General features: G+C 50.5%; 1 protein-coding gene and 1 long non-coding RNA gene across 4 annotated transcripts in view; both read left to right on the top strand.

Annotated features, from left to right (window-relative positions):
* Positions 1-26,615, top strand: part of LOC120999656 (oocyte zinc finger protein XlCOF6-like) — a 288,892-nt gene that overhangs the window by 168,477 nt on the left and 93,800 nt on the right. The gene's annotated exons all lie outside the window — the stretch shown is intronic.
* LOC120999740 lies at positions 12,744-24,314 on the top strand. Of its 2 annotated transcripts, XR_005778600.1 has the most exons (4): positions 12,744-12,796; positions 18,582-18,751; positions 24,003-24,147; positions 24,259-24,314. It is a non-coding gene; the product is annotated as an uncharacterized LOC120999740 (long non-coding RNA). The 2 variants fall into 2 exon arrangements; XR_005778601.1 differs by lacking the exon at positions 18,582-18,751 and having other exon boundaries at positions 12,746-12,796.

The following is a 26,615-nucleotide window of genomic DNA, read 5'->3' as shown; positions in this document are numbered from 1 at the left end:
TACATCAGCCTTGACTAATTGGTCTTTGATGCTTTTGGATCTGCGGTAGGACATTAAGGGTGGAGAATGAAATTCCTTGACAGCACTATGGCATCCACCCAATATATTCCAGTGACGTCGGATGATGTTCCCTATCGCTATACTCTGTTCCGAGTGCATGGAGATGAAAGGAATCCTGGTCGGTTTTGTTTGATGTACTTTATTTTTAAGTGTATCATTCCTATTTAGTTTCCTGACCAGTTCTTTTTTTATCATGGAGTAATTTAGAGGGATACCCTCTTTTCTTAAACTTGTTGGTCAATGAATCCAGTGTTTCATCAAACACATCTTGGTCAGAAACTATGCGCCTTGCTCTTAAAAACTGGGAATAGGGCAAGGATCTGATCATATTTTTGGGATGATTACTGCTGTACGTCAATAGTGTGTTCCTGTCGGTCGGTTTCGTAAAAAGTGCAGTGTGCAATTTACCGTCCGCCAGAATCACACATGTGTCGAGAAACTGCATTTCGGTGTGGGAATGCACTAAGGTGAATTGAAGTGCTTCATCAAACCCATTGAGAAATTCGTGGAATTCACAAAGCTGCTCAACAGTGCCAGTCCAGATGAGGAAGATGTCATCTATGTACCGCCACCACGCCATAGCATGCTTGAAATGGTGGCTTCCATAGACGACATCTTCCTCAAATCGACGCATAAATATGTTGGCATAAGTTGGGGCCACATTGGACCCCATTGCCACGCCCTGTTCCTGCATATAGAAAGAATCCTGAAAAAGAAAATAGTTGGACCTCAGGACAATTATATATATAAATATTACGGTGTAAGCAGTGTGTAGGAGATACGGTCACGGTGTAAGCAGTGTGTAGGAGATACGGTCACGGTGTAAGCAGTGTGTAGGAGACTCAGAGGCGGAGATTGCTGAGCTCAGTCTGGTGCTAGCAGCTGCAGTGATCAGACGTGCCTGTGTGAAGCTCCTGCATCCCAGCTTGTGCTCCAGGGTGATTCACCAGCTTTTCCCCTGTAGAGCCACCTTTTTTCCTGGGAGTTTTTCCAGCCACTCCCAGTCCAGGCCCTGCCTCTCCCTAGGGAGTTGGTGGGGTCTTGGACCATGGTGTCCAAGACAAGGACCACTGCTCTCCGGTCAGGGTCGGGGGGGAGCAGGGGGTCCATTCAACCGGCCCTGAGCGGAAGTGGGGTCAAGAAACCTGGTGATAACAGCCAGGTCCCCCATGAAGACGCAAGAAGGAAAGGTGAAGTCCCCGCGGAGGCTATGGAGGTGTCGTCCCAGGTAGGTTGGGGGTCCCGGTGGGAGGGATATTCCACCGCCACCTACAGCTCCCGGGTAGCAGCCAACCTACAGAAGTATAAGGAGCTGGGGCGACACCTCAAAGCTCTGAGAAATGAGCTAAAGCTTGAAAGGATAAAAGCAAATAATACCTACAGCAGAAAAAGACTCCCTATTGCGGAGAGGATCAGGGACCTAAAGGTAGTGATTGAAGCTGCCGTGGTGGAAAAGGAGAAGCTGCTTAATGAAAGCGGTCCTTTCAGAGAAAAGCTGGAAAATGAGGACCGCTTCATGGAAATGGAGAGGAAAGGGGAGCAGTGTGGTGAGGGCAGTGATAGTGAGGCAGATACCCCAAAACCCAGTGAGGTAACTGGGTCCAGGGTGACAGCCCAGCCTGAGCCTGCCCCTGCACCCCCTGAATTCCGGGAGCCGCTGCAGAGCCTGGAGTGCAGAAGTGGGATCCCAGCTGAGCAAGTTGGATTGCCTCCATCTGACGACAGCGCCTCCTATGCGAGCGACTTCAGCGAGGAAGAGAGCGGGAGCGGTGGGGGTCTTATGGAACAGATCCGGCTGCTGGAATCCCCTATGGAGTTTAAGGATTTTGCCTTTGGCGACGAATTGTTGAAAGACAGAGAAGGGAAGAAAAAAAACAAAAAAAGCAAAAAGAACAAAGAAAAAAAATTTGAAGTTCGCTATGTATATGTTCCTGTGGCTCCCTCTGTGCGGGCTGAAAAGTCCGTGCAGGGTGAGCCGCAGGTGTGTCCTCTGGGTCCCGCTGTCATGGCGGGGTCAGGTGCTGGAAAGACGGCGCAGGACGCCGGTCTTGCCGGCAATAGAGGAGGCGGGGCTAGCTGCGGTGCTGGCCAGTTGGGAGCCCCTGGCGCTGTGGGCTGCTCTCCTGTGGGAGGGGGGAGTGGCTTGGCGCTGGGGTCCGCTCCCATAGAAAAAGTGTCCCCGTCCGCTGCCTCGGTGAGCGCTTGTGGCGTGGAGCTGAGGCGGTACGGCGGCGACGCTGCTCCTCCCACACATGGGCGGAGCCTAAAGGTCCTGGAGATAGAGACGAGAGACGGTGCAGTGAGCGCGGCTGGGGGCGTGCCTGGGGATGCTCCCGGCGATGCTCCCTTGTCTGGGGGTGGAGCTGGGGGTGTGTCCGGGGACACGCCCAAGCAGCAGCGCACAGTGGCGGCGGGAGTGGCAGCAGCAGGAGAAGCGGGGACTGGTGTGGCTGGGAGCAGTGGTTCTACAGCGCACCAGTTCCCCATTAAAATTAAAATAAAAAAGGTGAAGAATGATAAGAGGGCCAAAAAGGCTAAGAGGTTAAAAGCGGGGTTTGTATCCCCCAGTGCAGTGGCCGAATACATAAAGACCGGGTTTATTTCTGGGGCCTCTGCCTCCTCCTCCGGCGCTGAATCAAGCGCTGGAAAGGGGGAGGTAATGGTAACCGGCGCCCAAGTATTGAGGGAGGCCGGCAGCGATAACATAGATATGAATACAAATGCTGTAATGAATTCCGTAATGGAAGTCTCTGCTGGCCCAGCGGTTTGTTCGCGGGAGGCGGCTCCTGGAAAAGGGGTTGCTCCTAGCGGACAAACGTGTGATGGGTCTCTGGCCGCTGGGGCTGGGGGGGCTATGGAGGTGGGGGTCGGTGGGACACCGGTGGCTGGAGTAGCTGCTGGTGCGCCTGTTAGACCGGCCGGTGCCTCCGTGGCTTCTGGGGTCAGTGGCAAAAGAGTGTGCGGGAGTGTGTTAGGGCTGCGGGCCCGGTCTCTGGTGGTGGGGTGGATGCAGGGGGGCGATCGGCCGCTGAGAAAGCGGCTGCGGGCCCCCGTGCGGCCCCTCCGGGGGGACGGGGTGCAGTGTCTGCGTTAGGCATGGTGGGGGAGGGGGGGGCCGGCTCGGCTGCCCCTCCCGCGTCCGTGGCGCCTGGCAGAAGTTATGCCAGTGTGGCTGCGGCCGTGGGGGGGGGGGGGGGGGGCTGTCCTCGTTGGCTTCCTCGCTCTCACAGTCCGGTGATGGTGACTTGCAGCGGCGACTGCTGGAGGCCCTCAAAAAGGGGGAGAGCTCCATCACTGTAGAGGGAAAGAAGGTTGATCTGTTCTGGTTCAACAGACATGGCGTGAGGGCTTTCCGAGAGCAGAATGGGGTCAGACGGAATGTGGTCTGTCTCAAGTGGAGTAGCGATGAAGCTTGCCCTACAAGAAAGAGGGTGGCGGAGCTCCTGCTTGGGATGGGTTTCAAGGCGACCGACATCTTTGCCTTGATCCATCCGTACGGCTCCAAGGAGTTCGACGTCAGCTTTGTCCGGCCGGAGGGGCTGGAGCTCTTCTGGTCCGGGTATGAGCTGGCGAAGAACACGCCGGACTGGCGTGGTTTCCTTGCGAAAGCAATAACCCGTCAGAGTGAGGTCAAGAGAGTGACCGTTTTGACCCGTAACGAGTCGCTCTCTTGTGTTGACATCATGACCTGGCTGGGCAGGTATGGAGAGATCCAGGGGGTTCCATCCAAGAACCTGGACGAGTTTGGCATTTGGTCGGGCGCCTGGACGTTTAACATCAAACTCAAGCGTCTGGGGAGTACGGTTTCCCACATTCCATCATCTGCCTTTATCGGCCGTGACAGGATTTTGGTTTTCTACAGGGGGCAGCCTAAGCTCTGTCACAAGTGCGGCAGCCCCTCACACTTCAGCGCCAGCTGCCAAGTGCAGAAGTGCGCGCTGTGTGGGGGGACCGGTCATCTAGCCGCATCTTGTGGGGAGATTAGATGCAACCTGTGCGGTGAACTCGGTCACCCTTTCAGTCGTTGTCCTCTCTCTGAGGTCAATGCGGCCCGAGCTCACGCAGGAGCGGGCCGGGAGGTCCCTTCGGCTGAGGCGGGTGCTGGCGGAGACAGCAGAGTTCAGGGGTCGGTGAAGAACAAAGATGGTCCGTCCTGGCAGAGGCAGAGGGAGAGGCGCCAGGCGGAGAGGGAGCGGGAGGAACCCCGTCCTGGGGTGATGCCTGCCCCTTCCCAAGCGGCTGCCCCTCCTGCATCGGAGACCCTAGGGGACAGGGAGCTGAATGAAGAGAACGAAAGACTGGAGCATGCCGAGGGGACTCTGTCCTCGCACTATAAAAGCGCCGCAGAGGATAGCGGGACGGAGTCCAAAATAATTAGACGGAAACGCCGTACTAAGAAAAGACCCGGCTCGACCAAAGTAGCCAGGGAGGGCCTAACCGACTCCCCTCTGGAGCTCTCCAACCGGTTTCTCACCTTGGATGAGACCTCCGCCTCCTCTTCTTCTGGGGAGGAGGTTGAAGGTGGGAGACCGGGGGCGAAGGAGGGAAGGCCTTCGGGAGGCCCCGCGCCCCCCTCTGGTGGGGATGTAAGGTCCTCAGGAGGGGTGGCAAAACCGGGCCCTGAGACCGAGGAAGCCAGGGGTGGTGCGCGGGGGGAGGCGGTTGTGACAAATGAGATGGACACCACCGTCTCCCTCAAGAGGGGTCGTGCCGCCTTAGAAGACAGCCCCGGGAGAGGGAGGGTTGGGAAGAAGGCCGTCTAACTCGATCACTCTGTATGGCGGCACCCGCTCTGCTGACACTGGCGACCATTAATGTCGCCAGCATTAAGTCGGATGCGGCTCGTTTCGCGGCCTTTGATTTTCTCAGCCGAATTGGGGCTGACGTTTTGTTTTTGCAAGAGACCAGGCTGCCAGATTTGGCGGCGATTCACGAAGCCAGGAGGGAGTGGAGATCAGGGCCCTCCTACTGGTCTCTTGCGGCCGAGCCGTATAGCGGAGTGGCGGTCCTTTTTACCGCACCGGTAGAAAGCCGACGAGTGATCGAGTTGGAAATGGGGAGGTGTTTGATCCTGGATGTCCTCATGAAGGGACAAGAACTGCGCCTAATTAACATCTATGGGCCCCAGACCAAACGGGACAGGAAAAGTCTCTTTATGAGGATCAAGCCTTTTCTTTTTACGAGTCGGCAAGTGGTCTTTGGAGGGGATTTCAACACGATCACGAGGTCCCAGGATAGGGGAGGCGCCAGAGACCGGCTGGCTTACGATAGCATCTCTTTAAATAGCGTAGCTAGCGAGGCTCGCCTGGTGGATGTCCACATCAGGCATACCCCAGGCCACGGGGGTTTCACTTATTATAGAGGAAGTCAGACTAGGTCTAGAATAGACAGGTTTTATTTAAAGGAGGAGGCTATTTTCTCGCCCTTAAGGGTCGTAGAGGTAGAATTCTCCGATCACTGTCTGATTATGTTTTCTTTGAATATTTCAGAGTCCCCCCAAATGGGAAGAGGTTACTGGAAGCTGAATTCGGGAGTCCTGGAGGAAGCGGAGGTGAGACAATCCTTTGAGGACTTCCTTCAGAGTCAGGTAACTTTGCTGGATCTCTGTGATACTAAGTCAGAGTGGTGGGAGATATTCAAAGATCGGGCGGCAAAGTTCTTCCGCCAGCTCTCGAGCCTCAGGTCCCTGGACAGGTACCGCCTGTATCAGGGTCTGAGGAGGAAACTCGAGCGTCTGGTCTCGACTGGAGGTAGCCGCGAGGATATCTCCAGGGTGAAATCTTTGCTCAGGGGGTGCCAGTACGATAGGCACACATCTTTGGTTTTTGAGAGGGACTTCGGGAAGTACCGCTCGCCCGACCCTTACAGAAACTGCAAGATGTCAGTGAGTAGTAAGTTGGTGACAGGACTGGTCGATAGTACGGGATCTCTGAACCGGTCCAGATCGGGGATCCTGGAAGTCGTCAGATCCTTCTACTCGCGCCTCTTGGGAAAGAAGGATCTGGATCGGGACAAGATGTCGGCTTTCCTGGCTGACATCGCCCCTGAGTCGGGAGCTCACCTCTCTTTTGACGTTTTGGTGGAAGAGATCAGGAAGGAGGAAGTAATCCTGGCGGTGGAAGGGTTAGCTCTGAAGAAGTCGCCGGGCCCGGATGGCTTAACATCCGAGTTTTATAAGGCCTTTAAGGACTCTTTATGTCCCCTTTTGACTGAGGTATTCAATGAGTGTCTATCCTCGGGCACTCTGCCGAAGTCAATGAGGAGGTCAGCCCTGATCCTTCTGTCAAAGGGTAAAGATCCGAGCCGTATCGAGAACTGGCGTCCCATAGCACTTCTCAATACGGACAGAAAGATTCTGGCCAAGATACTGTTCAATCGGTTGGTGAAATTTGCACCCCAGCTCCTTTCGGTGGCCCAGCATTGCTCGGTTCCAGGCCGCAGTACTCTCAGTGCTGTGCTCGGTGTCCGAGAGGCAGTGGAGCGGAGTAGAGCGGGTCACTGGAAGGGGTACATGCTGTCCTTAGATCAGGCAAAGGCGTTTGATCGGGTGAACCACGAGTACCTCTGGTCGGTCCTTCTGAAGTACGGCCTGCCGGGGGGGTTTGTTGATTGGTTAAAGATCTTGTACGCGGGGGCGGAGAGTTTCCCGCTTGTGAACGGTTGGTCTGGCTGCTCTTTCGAGGTTGGGTCTGGCGTTCGTCAGGGTTGTCCTTTGAGCCCGCTTTTATACGTGTTCGCGATCGATCCCTTTCTTAAGAGGATCGATCGTGGTCCGTTGGCGGGAGTCGGGATGGATCCGGCAGCGCCGGAAGCCGCTCTGAGGGCAGTAGCGTACGCCGACGACGTCACCGTTTTCGTGTCCTCGAGAGGGGAGGCGGAGTACGTGATGTCTGAGGTGGACAGCTACTCGGAGGCATCCGGGTCCATGATCAATCGGGATAAGTGCGAGAGTCTCTGGCTGGGAGGGGGTGATCCAGTGTTCGATCTCCCGGACACCCTTCCGGGGCCCCAGTCGTCAGCAAAAGTTCTAGGCATCCATTTCGGCCACGGGGATTATCCCACCCAAAACTGGGACGACAGGCTCAAGATCGCCGCTCAGAAGGTCGGCCAGTGGAAGGGTTGGTCTTTGACCCTCAGGGAAAGGGTGAATCTGATCAAGACTTACCTTCTCCCTTTGCTTATCTATTTGGGTAGCGTGTGTATCTTGCCAGAGCCTCTCTGGACTCGGGTTTATAGCCTGTTCTTCCAGCTTTTATGGGGGAATAGGCTGAACCTGATCAAGAGAGAGGTGACTTATCGCACGAGGAGACTAGGGGGGTTATCTATGGTCAACCCCGTGGTGTTTCTCGTGAACACCTTTGTTAAGATCAATTTGGCAAACCTCTGGATGGAGAGGGCTCCTCCATGGATAGTCTCCTGCAGGGGGTGGTTTCGGCCTTTCTTCCAGGAATGGGAGACAGGAGGACGAGTGAAGGACTTGCGTACGCCTCACGGATATCTTCCGGCTTATGTCACCCCGATTCTGAAGGTGATCCGCCGGTGGGGTTTGGAGGTGAGGGAAATCAGGACTCTGTCAAGGAGATCCCTTGACGAGGGGGTCTTGTTGTCCCACTTTCAAAAGCCCCTGGCCCTCAAGGATTGCCCAAGCCGGGATCTAGACAAGGGGTTACAGTTGCTAAATTCTGCAAGGATCCCCTTGAAGTTTTGGGACTTGGCTTGGCGCTGCTTTCACGGGAGGCTGTATGTAAGGGACAACCTGAAGTACAGGAACTCTGAGGAAAGGGGCTGTCCCCGGGAGGAGTGCGGCTCCATACTGGAAAGTATGGAGCACTTCCTGCTTCATTGTCCTTTTAATACAGAGGTGTATGAACGGGTGGGAGCTTCCATTGGCTGGCCCAGGCTAGCCAGCCTCTCCTATGCGGAGTGGGCCTACGGAGTGTTCAGAGACCTGGGAAGGAGGGACCCGTGCACAAGTTTTTTAGTTAGCATAGTGGTTAGGTTCTACACGTGGAACGCACGGTGTTTGGTTTCTACGCAGCAGAAAGTCCTCCCGGTGGACGAGGTTTGTAGGAACATCTTGGGTGGCCTGGTGAAGGTGCGTTCTCTTGAGTATGAGAGATTGGGTACCAGTAGGGCCTCTCTCCTCTGGAGAGGCTTTGCTTTTGATGTACCGTAAGTCTAGTCGTACTGTTCCTGGTGGTGGGCTGACGCTTCCACACTAGATTTTTGTTTTGTAGTAAGTTGAGGTTTTGAAAAAGGCTTGCAAAGACCGAACTTGGGCCTTCGGGAGGTTGTTATGTAGTTATGTGAGTTATGTTTGCTAGAGGAGGGAAAGTTGGGATTAGTTAGTTAGGTTGGGTGGGTGAGGAAGGGGGGGATAATTTTATGTGTCCTTTTGTGTTTTGAGTGGGGAGGCCTGCATCTAGCCCTGGACTATGCGGACATGGGGCGAGGGGCTAGATGTGGGTGGTGAAGGAAGGGCTGGCCTTGGACTATGCGGACATGATAGAGACATGAGGCGAAGGTCAGCCCTGGGTGTCGGGTGATGGGTAAAAGGATAGTGTGAGTAGGGATAGAATAGGTTAGGTTGGTGATTTTTCTATAAACAGGTGACGGGAGAAAAAAAAAAAAAATGGAAAAAAGAGTATATAAATAATTATGTATATATTTGGCAAAGTCGCCTTGTTGTTGTTTTTTTTGGCAAAGGTCGCCTTTATTTATTTAGTTATATTGATTTATTTATGTTTATGTTTGTTATTTTCTGTTCATTATATACTTTTCTGTTTATGACGATTAGTCCTATTTCTGTTTGGGTTTTACAGCCGGGCGGCCAGGTAAGGTTTTGTAGTTATAAGGTTAGTTGTTAAGTTTGATATGTTGTTGGGGCATGAATGTGAGTGTGAGTGTGGATGTATGTGGCTGGGCCAGTAATAACATTGTTTTATGAGTATTGTTTTATTTGAAATTGTTTTATTTTGTAAAGTTTTGTACTTTTATAATAAAAAGAGTAGCAGTGTGTAGGAGATACGGTCACGGTGTAAGCGGTGTGTAGGAGATACGGTCACGGTGTAAGCGGTGTGTAGGAGATACGGTCACGGTGTAAGCAGTGTGTAGGAGATACAGTCACGGTGTAAGCGGTGTGTAGGAGATACGGTCGTTTAATTCTCCATCGTCCCAGTATTTAGTTACCTCATCAGTATTACAGTCACTCACATTGGTTGAATTGGCACATGGATACACATGTGAGCAGTAACGCCACGTCAAGGCTCCAACCCTTGTTACTGACCAGTCACACACACCATGCTTTTCACTTATACACATTTGGTATTCCAGATGTTTTGGACTACACCTCCCATACTGCTTTGCCAGCATGATGGGAGATGTAATTCACAGCATGTGGACGGCCTATGGTTGCCGACCTCTGACCTCGCGGTGATCACCGTACACAATGCTGAAGTAGCTTGTCACCTGTCAGATGCCCCTTCACTGCTCCAGCCGGGGGCGCGGGCCTCAACATGGGCTTCTTCATTCCACCTCAGGTACTTCGTGTTCCATAGGAGAACATGCTGGTCAGAGTTGGGACACAAAAAAAAAAAAAAAAGGAAAATGGTTAGAGTAAATGGCAGAACAGACGCAGTGCAGCAGACGGACGGTGCACATATACACAGCAGACAGACACACGGATTGTGGGAGACACAGAGACTGAGATGACTGAATCCAGTGAGCGACGGATTTGGTGGCAGATGTGGGGCAGGCCCTCTGGCTGGGGGGCAGCTTCTCATCCTTCTCCGAGTGACGAGATGGCTGCAGTTTCGTAGCAAAAAACATGCCATGGCCGAGGAGATCTAGGGAATTATATTTAATTTTTTGTTAAACTAGGGTTGTACACATCTAAGACACAGGCCACAAATATAATACACTGCCCCCTCCCAAATATGCTGCACATCCATCCCCTAGTATATTGCGCAGACAACTTCAATATACTGCATAGATAACCCCCCATATACTGCACAGAAAGCACACCAATAAACTGCGTAGACCCCACAACTTCAATATACGGTGCAGACCACCCAATATAATGCACAGACCTCCCCCTCTTATACTGCGCAGACATCCCCCCATATACTGCGCAGACAGACCCCCCCATATACTGCGCAGACAGACCCCCCCCATATAATGCACAGACATCCCCCCGTCTACTGCGCAGACATCCCCCCGTCTACTGCGCAGACATCCCCCCATATACTGCGCAGACAGACCCCCCCATATACTGCGCAGACCCCCCCATATACTGCGCAGACAGACCCCCCATATACTGCGCAGACAGACCCCCCCTTATACTGCGCAGACATCCCCCCATATACTGCGCAGACAGACCCCCCCATATACTGCGCAGACAGACCCCCCCCATATAATGCACAGACATCCCCCCGTATATTGCGCAGACATCCCCCCGTATACTGCGCAGACAGACCCCCCCATATACTGCGCAGACAGACCCCCCCATATACTGCGCAGACAGACCCCCCCATATACTGCGCAGACAGACCCCCCCATATACTGCGCAGACAGACCCCCCCATATACTGCGCAGACAGACCCCCCCATATACTGCGCAGACCCCCCCATATACTGCGCAGACAGACCCCCCATATACTGCGCAGACAGACCCCCCCCGTATACTGCGCAGACAGACCCCCCCCGTATACTGCGCAGACATCCCCCCATATACTGCGCAGACAGACCCCCCCATATACTGCGCAGACAGACCCCCCCATATACTGCGCAGACAGACCCCCCCATATACTGCGCAGACAGACCCCCCCCATATACTGCGCAGACAGACCCCCCCATATACTGCGCAGACAGACCCCCCCATATACTGCGCAGACAGACCCCCCCATATACTGCGCAGACAGACCCCCCCATATACTGCGCAGACAGACCCCCCATATACTGCGCAGACCCCCCATATACTGCGCAGACAGACCCCCCCATATACTGCGCAGACAGACCCCCCCATATACTGCGCAGACAGACCCCCCCATATACTGCGCAGACAGACCCCCCCATATACTGCGCAGACAGACCCCCCCATATACTGCGCAGACAGACCCCCCATATACTGCGCAGACCCCCCATATACTGCGCAGACAGACCCCCCCATATACTGCGCAGACAGACCCCCCCATATACTGCGCAGACAGACCCCCCCATATACTGCGCAGACAGGCCCCCCCATATACTGCGCAGACAGACCCCCCATATACTGCGCAGACAGACCCCCCCACATACTGCGCAGACAGACCCCCCCATATACTGCGCAGACAGACCCCCCCATATACTGCGCAGACAGACCCCCCATATACTGCGCAGACAGACCCCCCCATATACTGCGCAGACAGACCCCCCCATATACTGCGCAGACAGACCCCCCATATACTGCGCAGACCCCCCATATACTGCGCAGACAGACCCCCCCATATACTGCGCAGACAGACCCCCCCATATACTGCGCAGACAGACCCCCCCATATATTGCGCAGACAGACCCCCCCATATACTGCGCAGACAGACCCCCCCATATACTGCGCAGACAGACCCCCCCATATACTGCGCAGACAGACCCCCCCATATACTGCGCAGACAGACCCCCCCATATACTGCGCAGACAGACCCCCCCCATATACTGCGCAGACAGACCCCCCATATACTGCGCAGACAGACCCCCCCATATACTGCGCAGACAGACCCCCCATATACTGCGCAGACAGACCCCCCCATATACTGTGCAGACAGACCCCCCCATATACTGCGCAGACAGACCCCCCACATATACTGCGCAGACCCCCCATATACTGCGCAGACAGACCCCCCCCATATACTGCGCAGACATCCCCCCGTCTACTGCGCAGACAGACCCCCCCATATACTGTGCAGACAGACCCCCCCATATACTGCGCAGACAGACCCCCCCATATACTGCGCAGACAGACCCCCCCATATACTGCGCAGACAGACCCCCCCATATACTGCGCAGACCCCCCCATATACTGCGCAGACAGACCCCCCATATACTGCGCAGACAGACCCCCCATATAATAAAACCTATATATGAGATAACAATCACTCAAGAACCAATATGACAATAGCTTCTGCAAAGGGTTAAAAGCGCTTTTGAAATGGATATTTATACTACCCTCGGCGCTTGCGCACTGGGACGTAATTTTTCCCTACCCCCACACTGCGCAGGCGCGTATATCAGGTGGATTTTCATGAGTTAACCGCGCTTGCGCACTGGGCCGTAATATTTCCCTACGTCGGCTCCCCGACGCATGCGCAGTGTCCCGGTGTGCTGCTAAAATCGGCAGGAGATTTTCCCTATACTGTCCTTTTGCGCATGCACAGATGGTCAAACCTAAGGCACGCCCCCATACGTCATCTCCGATGCGACAGAAAGTCAGGAGGTAGGGAAATCTCACGAGGTAGGGTAATGTAACGCTACACCGGCTATTTCCTATGACTGGGGAGGACCAGGTCCCTCTGAATTATGGGATTTAGACAGAACCATATTATATCCTAGTGACTTCAGGACCTTTGATGATGTCACAGTCATGTGATCAGTCACATGAGGGGAGGAGTAAAGCAGGGGAGGTCTTTCACTGTGCAGCACTTCCTGTCATGTGACCAGTGTGACGTCATCGCAGGTCCTGCAGCCCCAGGAGGTGAGATCTGCAGGTCAGTTATTGGTCTTGGTTCTGGGTTTATTAGAATGAAGCGGTTCTATAGGTGACATATAGCAGGTCCAGCCAGCAGGGGGCAGCACCGGCCATAGAGAGTCTCTGCTCACACAGTCTGGAGGTCAGGAGGGGAGTTCTCCTCAGACATGTCTGCTCTCCCCCTGGAATATTAGGAGACCCCCCAGACCCCTGTAAGAGGGGCTGTTCTCCTGGATTAGAGGGGTCTTCAATCATGTCCCCTTAGTAGTACCCCCTCACAATAGTACTGCCCCTTTAAGTTCCCCGTCATGATAGTGCTGTCCCCTTAGTGCCGGTGTTCTGCCGAAAGTCTATAGCGGAAGTGACGTGGCGCGCTGCGCAAGCGTACTAAAGCGAAGCATTCCTGCAGCACCGCGCGTGCGCACACTTAAGGGTATAGGTTTCTTAAAGTGACAGTCATCTCCATTAATCCACATTAATTTGTACTAGGGATCGACCGATTATCGGTTTGGCCGATATTGAGGATTTTGAACGTTATCGGCATCTATTTTGCCGATATACCGATAACGTATTGGGAACACAGAACGCGCTGCTCTCAGCGCTCTCCGCGTTCCCTCAGCAGCACAGGGGAGAAGGAAGCAGTGTCTCCCTCCCCCTGTGATGCCGCTGCCGCCAATAGCAGGAGAGGAGACAAGAGGAGGGGAGGGGCTGTGGCCGCTGCGCCACCAATGAAGATAAGTCTCTCAATCATTCATATACAGGAGGGGGGAGCTGCAGAATCACATAGCCGGCTCCCGACCTCTATGAGCGATAGCTGCGATCCGCGGTAGTTAACTCCTCAGGTGCCGCGGATCGCAGCTATCGCTCATAGAGGTCGGGAGCCGGCTATGTGATTCTGCAGCTCCCCCCTCCTGTATATGAATGATTGAGAGACTTATCTTCATTGGTGGCGCAGTGCGCCCCCCCCCCCCCCCCCCCCAGTATAAATCATTGGTGGCAGTGGCCACAGGATCCCCTCTCCCCTCCTCCTCCGATCGGAGCCCCAGCTGTGTAAGCCTGGGTCTCCGATCGGTTACCATGGCAGCCAGGACGCTATTGAAGCCCTGGCTGCCATGTTCAGCTCCCTGCTGCTGTGTGCACAAAGCACAGAGCAGCAGGGACAGTGTGAGCTCCTATTCACCCTGATAGAGATCTATCAGGGGGAATAGGACAAGGGTTCTAGTCCCTAAGGGGGCTAAAAGTTAGTAAAAAATAAAACACAAAAATATTAAGTATAAATGAAAAAGACTTATAAATAAAAAAATACACATTAACAATAAACATATTAATTTTCAGCAGATTTGTGTAGGAATTTTTTTTTTTTCTCAAAAATGAAAATTCCCAGAATATCGGTATGAATTATCGGCTATCGGCCTGAAAGTTCACAAATTATCGGTATCGGCCCTAAAAAATCAATATCGGTCGATCCCTAATTTGTACCCTCGTGGGGTCGCTTCGCTCGCCACGCATCGGGCTCGGCCTCGCTGCGCTCGGCATTTAGTAATACTAACTCTATGCCGCCATTGATAGTAAAGAAGGAAATGGATAGTAAAGAAAGAGATGGATAGTCTCTTTCTTTACTATCCATTTCCTTCTTTACTATCAATGGCGGCATAGAGTTAGTATTACTAAATGCCGAGCGCAGCGAGGCCGAGCCCGATGCGTGGCGAGCGAAGCGACCCCGCGAGGGTACAAATTAATGTAGATGCTGTATTTTACTGGAGGTGACTGTCACTTTAAGACGATGATTCGGATGATTTGTGGAAGTGCGCTTGTGCGCTTGCGCAGCGCACCACGTCACTTCCGCTATAGACTTTCGGCAAGCTATAGAGATCTGGCAGAACACCCCCTCACAATAGTGCTGTCCCCTTAGTGCCCCCTCACAATAGTGCTGTCCCCTCAGTGCCCCCTCACAATAGCGCTGTCCCCTTAGTGCCCCCTCACAATAGTGCTGTCCCCTTAGTGCCCCCTCACAATAGTGCTGTCCCCTTAGTGCCCCCTCACAATAGTGCTGTCCCCTTAGTAGTGCCCCTCACAACAGTGCTGTCCCCTTAGTGCCCCTCACAATAGTGCTGTCCCCTTAGTAGTGCCCCTCACAACAGTGCTGTCCCCTTAGTGCCCCTCACTATAGTGCTGTCCCCTTAGTAGTGCCCCCTCACTATAGTGCTGTCCCCTTAGTGCCCCCTCACAATAGTGCTGTCCCCTTAGTAGTGCCCCTCACAACAGTGCTGTCCCCTTAGTAGTGCCCCCTCACAGTAGTGCTGTCCCCTTAGTGCCCCCTCACAATAGTGCTGTCCCCTTAGTGCCCCCTCACAATAGTGCTGTCCCCTTAGTGCCCCTCACAACAGTGCTGTCCCCTTAGTAGTGCCCCCTCACAGTAGTGCTGTCCCCTTAGTGCCCCCTCACAATAGTGCTGTCCCCTTAGTGCCCCCTCACAATAGTGCTGTCCCCTTAGTAGTGCCCCCTCACAATAGTGCTGTCCCCTTAGTGCCCCCTCACAATAGTGCTGTCCCCTTAGTGCCCCCTCACAATAGTGCTGTCCCCTTAGTACCCCCTCACAATAATGCTGTCCCCTTAGTGCCCCCTCACAATAGTGCTGTCCTCTTAGTAGTGCCCCCTCACAATAGTGCTGTCCCCTTAGTGCCCCCTCACAATAGTGCTGTCCCCTTAGTACCCCCTCACAATAATGCTGTCCCCTTAGTGCCCCCTCACAATAGTGCTGTCCCCTTAGTGCCCCCTCACAATAGTGCTGTCCTCTTAGTGCCCCCTCACAATAGTGCTGTCCCCTTAGTGCCCCCACACAATAGTGCTGTCCCCTTAGTGCCCCCACACAATAGTGCTGTCCCCTTAGTGCCCCCACACAATAGTGCTGTCCCCTTAGTGCCCCCTCACAATAGTGCTGTCCCCTTAGTGCCCCCTCACAATAGTGCTGTCCCCTTAGTGCCCCCTCCCAATAGTGCTGTCCCCTTAGTGCCCCCTCACAATAGTGCTGTCCCCTTAGTGCCCCCTCACAATAGTGCTGTCCCCTTAGTGCCCCCTCACAATAGTGCTGTCCCCTTAGTGCCCCCTCACAATAGTGCTGTCCCCTTAGTGCCCCCACACAATAGTGCTGTCCCCTTAGTGCCCCCACACAATAGTGCTGTCCCCTTAGTGCCCCCTCACAATAGTGCTGTCCCCTTAGTGCCCCCTCACAATAGTGCTGTCCTCTTAGTGCCCCCTCACAATAGTGCTGTCCCCTTAGTGCCCCCTCACAATAGTGCTGCCCCCTTAGTGCCCCCTCACAATAGTGCTGTCCCCTTAGTGCCCCCTCACAATAGTGCTGTCCCCTTAGTGCCCCCTCACAATAGTGCTGTCCCCTTAGTGCCCCCTCACAATAGTGCTGTCCCCTTAGTGCCCCCACACAATAGTGCTGTCCCCTTAGTGCCCCCACACAATAGTGCTGTCCTCTTAGTGCCCCCTCACAATAGTGCTGTCCCCTTAGTGCCCCCTCACAATAGTGCTGTCCCCTTAGTGCCCCCTCACAATAGTGCTGTCCCCTTAGTACCCCCTCACAATAGTGCTGAACCCTTAGTGCCCCCTCACAATAGTGCTGTCCCCTTAGTGCCCCCTCACAATAGTGCTGTCCCCTCAGTGCCCCCTCACAATAGTGCTGTCCCCTTAGTGCCCCTCACAATAGTGCTGTCCACTTAGTGCCCCTCACAATAGTGCTGTCCCCTTAGTGCCCCCTCACAATAGTGCTGTCCCCTTAGTGCCCCCTCACAATAGTGCTGCCCCCTTAGTGCCCCCTCACAATAGTGCTGTTCCCTTAGTGCCCCCTCACAATAGTGCTATCCCCTTAGTGCCCCCACACAATAGTGCTGTCCCCTTAGTGCCCCCTCACAATAGTGCTGTCCCCTTAGTGCCCCCTCACAATAGTGCTGTCCCCTTAGTGCCCCCTCACAATAGTGCTGTCCCTTTAGTGCCCCTCACAATAGTGCTGTCCCCTTAGTGCCCCCTCACAATAGTGCTGTCCCCTTAGTGCCCCCTCACAATAGTGCTGTTCCCTTAGTGCCCCCTCACAATAGTGCTATCCCCTTAGTGCCCCCACACAATAGTGCTGTCCCCTTAGTGCCCCCTCACAATAGTGCTGTCCCCTTAGTGCCCCCTCACAATAGTGCTGTCCCCTTAGTGCCCCCTCACAATAGCGCTGTCCCCTTAGTGCCCCCTCACAATAGTGCTGTCCCCTTAGTGCCCCCTCACAATAGTGCTGTCCCTTTAGTGCCCCCTCACAATAGTGCTGTCCCCTTAGTGCCCCCTCACAATAGTGCTGTCCCCTTAGTGCCCCCTCACAATAGTGCTGCCCCTTAAAATAATGTTGCCTTGTTGGGTTTTTTGGGAGGATTATTGGATTACTTCATGAGAGGGAGAATAAAGCGTATGAGTTGCGGTTATTAAATAAGACCGTCCTTCTGGAATAAAGAGAACGCCGCTGGAGTTGAATGATGACATTTCCATCTTAAAGGGGTTGTGCAGGGGTTTTATATGGATGACCTTTCCTCAGGATAGGTCATCAGTATCAGATCTGTGAAGGTCCGACACCCGGCACCCGCGCTGATCAGCTGTTTGAAGAGGAGGCAGCGCTCCATGTGAGTGTTACCTCCTCTTCATTAGACTGCCCGCTGTCTCGGAGGAGCAGTATAATTACTAGAACTCGCTCCATAGACTTGAATGAAGCAAGTAATTGTAATCGCACTACACCGCCGCTACAGGGGGGAGGATGGGCAGTGTAATACAGAGGAAGCAGGGCTCGCATGGGGCACAGCCCCCTCTATAAACAGCTGATCAGCGGGGGGGCAGGTGTCGGACCCCCACCGGTCAGATAGTGATGTCAATAAAAAAGTATATAAAAGAAAATAGGAGTTTAGTATAATACCCTGAGGGTGAAACTCAGAGAGGGGGGGAGGGGAGAAGGGCGCCAACAGGATAGAATAAGGTACCTGGAGGAGGATGGATGTGGAAACTGTAAGCAATCTCTTATAGATGTAAAATAATTACAAAAGATATTATAATAATATAAATTTCTAAAAAAATAAAAAAAAAGAAGGAGGTAACAGCAGGACTCACCCAAAAACTCTGGTGGTTTAAATAAAACTAAATAAAGGAGGTGAACAGTAAGTATCAAGAAAAAATAATAATAAAACAATAATTTGGGGGAAGACGCCTGAACTCTCCCTAATCACACTCAGGGAATGTACATAGAACGGATATACCAGGACATTGTGCACAGGTGCTTGATGGGGACCCAACACTTTGTCTGACTCCAGTTGAGTGGGGGCCACAATCTTATCAGCACTTCTGTAGAAAAGAGATGGATTGGATCTTCCGGTTTATCTCCCTGACACCGCAGGGTCTGAATGAATCCCTGGAATATACTAGTTACATGGTTACAGACCACCCTGCAATCCATTAGTGGTGGTCGTGCTTCCACAATATAACAAATAGCACTAGCCTATGTGCGCTCCCATGGTCCCGGCCACCAGAGAGGCCGACGCTTTTTCTTGTAGTCTGCAAGTACGACCACCACTAATGGATTGCAGGGTGGGCTGTAACCATGGAAACGAGCTGTGTATAATTTGATGGAAAAATGAATCCAGCCAGCAAAGGAGGCAATATGGATAATAACAATACATTAGTAAGTGGCTTGTATTAACTTTCTCTACATGATAAATGCTACTTATTGAAGTGACACAACCAATTTAATACAATTGTTTCACATTAAATCCCAGTGACTGAGATACGATCAAAGAAATTAGGAGTCATTATACAGAAACATTACCCAGACCCAGAAGACGGATGAGAGGAAGTGGGGGGTGTCAGAGCCGGCTGAGATCCTGACCCTGATAAAATAACTGCTTCTACGAAGCTTCTGAAGATCCCAGGAGCCTCCTGCCTTTCTGTAAGTGTGATTTATCCCTCTTTATCAGCTTTCTGAGCTCCTTAGTGGAAAGTAAGGGAAGTGAGATCACTGCATACAGTACCTGTAGAAGGGAGACACCCCCTGCTTGTGAGTGAAATGCATCTAGCTGTGCAGCTGAAATGAGATAATATGGCTGAAATAAACTTAAGGTAAGCCCAAACATAAAAGTTCCTTCACAGACTGTACAAAGACGCACTGCCATTATACAAACCTTTTTTGAAAACTCAGGTTCACTTTAAACACCTCCGGACCGCCTAACGCAGGATCGCGTTCCGGAGGTGGCAGCGCAGCGCAGAGTCACGCATATACGCGTCATCTCGCGAGACGCGAGATTTCCTGTGAACGCGCGCACACAGGCGCGCGCGCGTTCACAGGATCGAAAGGTAAGCGAGTGGATCTCCAGCCTGCCAGCGGCGATCGTTCGCTGGCAGGCTGGAGATGTGATTTTTTTAAACCCCTAACAGGTATATTAGACGCTGTTTTGATAACAGCCTCTAATATACCTGCTACCTGGTCCTCTGGTGGTCCCTTTTGTTTGGATCGACCACCAGAGGACACAGGCAGCTCAGTAATAAGTAGCACCAAGCACCACACTACACTACACCCCCCCCGTCACTTATTAACCCCTTATTCACCCCTGATCACCCCATATAGACTCCCTGATCACCCCCCTGTCATTGATCACCCTCCTGTAAGGCTACATTCAAATGTCCGTATGTTTTTTACGGATCCACGGATACATGGATCGGATCCGCAAAACACATACGGACATCTGAATGGAGCCTTATAGGGGGGTGATCAATGACAGGGGGGTGATCACCCCATATAGACTCCCTGATCACCCCCCTGTCATTGATCACCCCCCTGTAAGGCTCCATTCAGACATTTTTTTGGCCCAAGTTAGCGGAAATATATATTTTTTTTCTAACAAAGTCTCATATTCCACTAACTTGTGTCAAAAAATTTAATCTCACATGAACTCACCATACCCCTCACGGAATCCAAATGCGTAAAAATTTTTAGACATTTATATTCCAGACTTCTTCTCACGCTTTAGGGCCCCTAGAATGCCAGGGCAGTATAAATACCCCACATGTGACCCCATTTCGGAAAGAAGACACCCCAAGGTATTCACTGAGGGGCATATTGAGTCCATGAAAGATTGAAATTTTTGTCCCAAGTTAGCGGAAAGGGAGACTTTGTGAGAAAAATAAATAAATAAAAAATTTCCGCTAACTTGTGCCAAAAAAATAAATTTCTATGAACTCGCCATGCCCCTCATTGAATACCTTGGGGTGTCTTCTTTCCAAAATGGGGTCACATGTGGGGTATTTATACTGCCCTGGCATTTTAGGGGCCCTGAGAAGAAGTCTGGGATCCAAATGTCTAAAAATGCCCTCATAAAAGGAATGTGGGCCCCTTTGCGCATCTAGGCTGCAAAAAAGTGTCACACATGTGGTATCGCCGTACTCAGGAGAAGTTGGGCAATGTGTTTTGGGGTGTCATTTTACATATACCCATGCTGGGTGAGAGAAATATCTTGGCAAAAGACAACTTTTCCCATTTTTTTATACAAAGTTGGCATTTGACCAAGATATTTATCTCACCCAGCATGGGTATATGTAAAATGACACCCCAAAACACATTGCCCAACTTCTCCTAAATACGGCGATACTACATGTGTGACACTTTTTTGCAGCCTAGGTGGGCAAAGGGGCCCACATTCCAAAGAGCACCTTTCGGATTTCACAGGTCATTTACCTACTTACCACACATTAGGGCCCCTAGAATGCCAGGGCAGTATAACTACCCCACAAGTGACCCCATTTTGGAAAGAAGACACCCCAAGGTATTCCGTGAGGGGCATGGCGAGTTCCTAGAATTTTTTATTTTTTGTCACAAGTTAGCGGAAAATGATGATTTTTTTTTTTTTCTTACAAAGTCTCATATTCCACTAACTTGTGACAAAAAATAAAAACTTCCATGAACTCACTATGCCCATCACGAAATACCTGGGGGTGTCTTCTTTCCAAAATGGGGTCACTTGTGGGGTAGTTATACTGCCCTGGGATTCTAGGGGCCCGAATGCGTGAGAAGTGGTTTGAAATCAAAATCAGTAAAAAATGGCCGGTGAAATCTGAAAGGTGTTATTTGGAATGTGGGCCCCTTTGCCCACCTAGGCTGCAAAAAAGTGTCACACATCTGGTATCCCCGTACTCAGGAGAAGTTGGGCAATGTGTTTTGGGGTGTCTTTTTACATATACCCATGCTGGGTGAGAGAAATATCTTGGCAAAAGAAAACTTTTCCCATTTTTTTATACAAAGTTGGCATTTGACCGAGATATTTATCTCACTCAGCATGGGTATACACTGCGTGCAGAATTATTAGGCAAATGAGTATTTTGACCATATCATCCTCTTTATGCATGTTGTCTTACTCCAAGCTGTATAGTCTCGAAAGCCTACTACCAATTAAGCATATTAGGTGATGTGCATCTCTGTAATGAGAAGGGGTGTGGTCTAATGACATCAACACCCTATATTAGGTGTGCATAATTATTAGGCAACTTCCTTTCCTTTGGCAAAATGGGTCAAAAGAAGGACTTGACAGGCTCAGAAAAGTCAAAAATAGTGAGATATCTTGCAGAGGGATGCAGCACTCTTAAAATTGCAAAGCTTCTGAAGCGTGATCATCGAACAATCAAGCGTTTCATTCAAAATAGTCAACAGGGTCGCAAGAAGCGTGTGGAAAAACCAAGGCGCAAAATAACTGCCCGTGAACTGAGAAAAGTCAAGCGTGCAGCTGCCAAGATGCCACTTGCCACCAGTTTGGCCATATTTCAGAGCTGCAACATCACTGGAGTGCCCAAAAGCACAAGGTGTGCAATACTCAGAGACATGGCCAAGGTAAGAAAGGCTGAAAGACGACCACCACTGAACAAGACACACAAGCTGAAACGTCAAGACTGGGCCAAGAAATATCTCAAGACTGATTTTTCTAAGGTTTTATGGACTGATGAAATGAGAGTGAGTCTTGATGGGCCAGATGGATGGGCCCGTGGCTGGATTGGTAAAGGGCAGAGAGCTCCAGTCCGACTCAGACGCCAGCAAGGTGGAGGTGGAGTACTGGTTTGGGCTGGTATCATCAAAGATGAGCTTGTAGGGCCTTTTCAGGTTGAGGATGGAGTCAAGCTCAACTCCCAGTCCTACTGCCAGTTTCTGGAAGACACCTTCTTCAAGCAGTGGTACAGGAAAAAGTCTGCATCCTTCAAGAAAAACATGATTTTCATGCAGGACAATGCTCCATCACACGCGTCCAAGTACTCCACAGCGTGGCTGGCAAGAAAGGGTATAAAAGAAGAAAATCTAATGACATGGCCTCCTTGTTCACCTGATCTGAACCCCAATCAGAACCTGTGGTCCATCATCAAATGTGAGATTTACAAGGAGGGAAAACAGTACACCTCTCTGAACAGTGTCTGGGAGGCTGTGGTTGCTGCTGCACGCAATGTTGATGGTGAACAGATCAAAACACTGACAGAATCCATGGATGGCAGGCTTTTGAGTGTCCTTGCAAAGAAAGGTGGCTATATTGGTCACTGATTTGTTTTTGTTTTGTTTTTAAATGTCAGAAATGTATATTTGTGAATGTTGAGATGTTATATTGGTTTCACTGGTAAAAATAAATAATTGAAATGGGTATATATTTGTTTTTTGTTAAGTTGCCTAATAATTATGCACAGTAATAGTCACCTGCCCACACAGATATCCCCCTAAAATAGCTAAAACTAAAAACAAACTAAAAACTACTTCCAAAAATATTCAGCTTTGATATTAATGACTTTTTTCGGTTCATTGAGAACATGGTTATTGTTCAATAATAAAATTAATCCTCAAAAATACAACTTGCCTAATAATTCTGCACTCCCTGTATGTAAAATGACACCCCAAAACACATTCCCCACCTTCTCCTGAGTACGGAGATACCAGATGTGTGACACTTTTTTGCAGCCTAGGTGGGCAAAGGGGCCCACATTCCAAAGAGCACCTTTCGGATTTCACAGGACATTTTTTACACATTTTGATTTCAAACTACTTACCACACATTAGGGCCCCTAGAATGCCAGGGCAGTATAACTACCCCACAAGTGACCCCATTTTGGAAAGAAGACACCCCAAGGTATTTCGTGATGGGCATAGTCAGTTCATAGAAGTTTTTATTTTTTGTCACAAGTTAGTGGAATATGAGACTTTGTAAGAAAAAAAAAAAAATCATCATTTTCCGCTAACTCGTGACAAAAAATAAAAAGTTCTATGAACTCACTATGCCCATCAGCGAATACCTTAGGGTGTCTACTTTCCGAAATGGTGGGGTGTTTGTACTGTCTGGCCATTGTAGAACCTCAGGAAACATGACAGGTGCTCAGAAAGTCAGAGCTGCTTCAAAAAGCGGAAATTCACATTTTTGTACCATAGTTTGTAAACGCTATAACTTTTACCCAAACCATTTTTTTTTTATCAAAGACATGTAGAACAATAAATTTAGAGAAAAATTTATATATGGATGTCGTTTTTTTTGCAAAATTTTACAACTGAAAGTGAAAAATGTCATTTTTTTGCAAAAAAATCGTTAAATTTCGATTAATAACAAAAAAAGTAAAAATGTCAGCAGCAATGAAATACCACCAAATGAAAGCTCTATTAGTGAGAAGAAAAGGAGGTAAAATTCATTTGGGTGGTAAGTTGCATGACCGAGCAATAAACGGTGAAAGTAGTTTGGGTCAGAAGTGTAAAAAGTGGTCTGGTCATTAAGGGTGTTTAAGCTAGGGGAGCTGAGGTGGTTAAACACAGTCCTGAGACCAAATGTGAGTCATTACATTGGAGAACTTTCAAATTCTCAAAGGCTGCAGAAAGCATGTCAGATCAAGTGTCTGTGAACTTCCTATCAGTCGTCCCATTAATAAAGACATTTACAGTAAAAATAAGATGAGAACCGTCTGCTGTATGTGGTAGACTGCGATGTGTATCCTGTGTAACACTGTATTACCTGTATAGCAGGAGGCCGGCTGACTGATTTATTATGGTCACCAGTCTGGTATGTATAAGACACCTCAATAGAGAAGTCACCTCCGTTGTACAATATTGGTAGAGTTTTGTCATTCCTAATTTTTGAGACACTTTAGTTCATGTAAGATGTGATTTTGCTCACAATCCTCCTTCTTTCCCTCAGGTTCCTTAGGTGCAGGACTCTCTTCTTTTTAGAGCCAATGGTCTATTCCATCAAGGACCCACCAAGGATGGAGAAGGACAGAGACCACATGTCTGCAAGGATATTAGACCTCACCCTGGAGATCATCTCCTTGATAACTGGAGAGGTGAGATTTCACATGACATCACTCGTATCTCTAGTAATAAACCAGGGAAATGACTGGAAAGGTGAAGGATTCTTAGAATCTCTTTAGTGATCGGCGTCTCCCTATACACAGGATTACACAGTAGTGAAGAAGTCGTCTGGTGAGTGTGTGACACCCCGTGTGTCAGGAGGACGGAGCAGGACCCAGAGCCCCATCACCGAGCCTCCACCTCATTCCCTGATACATGAGCAGAAGATCCTAGAACTTACCACCAGGATCACTGAGCTGCTGAGCGGAGAGGTGAGCGCTGCTGGGAATGCTGGGACATTATACAATAACGCCAAGGGAGGGGTCTGGTAATGACTGTGTCCTTGTGTTGTCAGGTTCCTATAAGGTGTCAGGATGTCGCTGTCTATTTCTCCATGGAGGAGTGGGAATATTTAGAAGAACACAAGGATCTGTACAAGGACATCATGATGGAGAATCACCAGTCCCTCACATCACCGGGTAAGAGGAGACCTTCCATGACTGTAGAGGGGAGAACAGTTTTGAATCAGAGTGCGGATGTAGATGTGCTGTGCCACAGATTTGGCTGGGGCTACTGCTAAAGGAGCAGCTAGATTACCCCCCCCCCCCCAGTCCTTACCCTTTAATCCATATGGACATCACTGCAGGGGAACCACCAGGCCACTACCCTTTGGAAGTAGTCTCTGTTCAGTGGCTGCTGACCCACTGGGATCAAGAGATACCAATGAAAAGCACCAAGGGATCAGTCAGAACTGTAGCCACAAGACCAGCAAAGACAGAAAGCGTTTGTGTAATGCAGTAAACAGTGCAAAGATCAGAGTAGGCAGCAAAGGGTCAGTACTAGAAACAGGCAGAGGTCAGGTCAGGCAGCAATAAGTTAAATCCAGTTAACAGGCAGAGGTGAATAAGGCCGCTTTCAGATGAGCAAGTGTCACCCGTCCTGACCTCCCAGCACTGCCGGGGTCACATTATACTGATTTATGAATCTATGTAATGCAGTGTCCCACTACGTAAGGGTGGGCACTACACAAGGGTTCAATTGGGGTCACGTTGTTCTCCACCTCCTGTGGAACATGGTTATTGTATTTTAGATGACATTTTAATGTATATTGTCATGTTATTTATGTTTATCTCCTGTGTACCAGGCCTGTAGGGGTGCAGTTTCTCCTCCTAGACAGTAGAGGGAGCCCCCTAGTATAAATAGCCAGGTCCAGACCAGAGAGGGTTGTTGAGAGAGTGTGTACAGAAGCCAAGAGTCACCTTAGCCAGAGAGTAGCTGAGGAGCAGCTTCTGACATGCATCTAGATAGCCCAGGCTTCTAGCTTGCCACCAGGAGAGGAGCCTGCCTCCTGAGAAACCAGGTTCCTAGAAAAGTACATCGCAGAGCCAAGCTTGTTCCAGCTAAACAGAGAGCTGAAAAGCAGAAGGATATATTTAAAGCAAGGAGACATATACGAGAGGAAGTTTTCCCTAACCAAGGATAAAGCCAGTAATAGAGCATACGGGCCTTATGATAAAGACAGACAGGATCCTGAGGAAAAGTGCAGCCTGATCTGTAAGTGTTTAACCCTCTGAGTATCTTGCAAGAACATTGTGCCTGCCATTTGATGTAAAGCCTGCCTGTCACAACTTTTTACCTGTGGAACTGACCAAAGACTGTAAATAGTTAACTTGTTCAGTAAAATGAAGTTTTGGTTCACTGCAACATGTGTTCCTCAATTATTACTACAAGAAATCGGTGTGCCACTGTTACTGGCACTGGCATCACGAACTTAAAGGGATCTTATAAACCTGCAACACCCAGGGCACCTCACCTACCACCTGGCCTGGTCCCTATATACAGAGAGTGCCCCAGAGGATCCATCTGCCAGCCTCTCCATCACTGCTGTACGCCTGCCCAGGGTCTTCTATAAACTGTGATTACCAAGAGCAACCCTCGTCCTGCCTATTAACCGTGACCTCACACTCGCTCACCCTGCAGGGCTGCGTACTGCATGTAACACTTACAGTTCTGGAACATATTGGATAACACTGACAGCATTTTGTCAGTGTTATCCAATACATTCCAGACCTCTAAGGGTTACATAGCTTCATAAATCAATATAATGCTATGCGACCCTGGCAGTGCTGGAAGTTCAGGACGGGTGCTGCGATGTGAGTCCGCAGCGTCACACTCGCTCATCTGAAAGCGGCCTAAATGTGCAACTGAACTGAAGAGTGGATCTCCTTGGTAGGAAACTAGCAACTAGAACCTCTTACTCAGGCTCCATTCCACAGGGGAGGGTGCCTTAAATATCCCAGGGAGGCTAGCCATAGAGTGGACAGATTAGGGCCACACATGCTGGCCCTTTAAGAAACAGAGGAAGCACATGCCCTACAGGCGGACAAAGCCACTGCAGGCCAAGAGCTGGCCACAGATCAGCACGCTGTGGACAGAACAATGAAATGTCAACAGGTATGGA

This window comes from Bufo bufo, chromosome 4 (genome assembly GCF_905171765.1).
Source record: "Bufo bufo chromosome 4, aBufBuf1.1, whole genome shotgun sequence".
Classification (NCBI taxonomy): Eukaryota; Metazoa; Chordata; class Amphibia; order Anura; family Bufonidae; genus Bufo; species Bufo bufo.
This window is presented reverse-complemented; position numbering and strand designations above follow the sequence as displayed.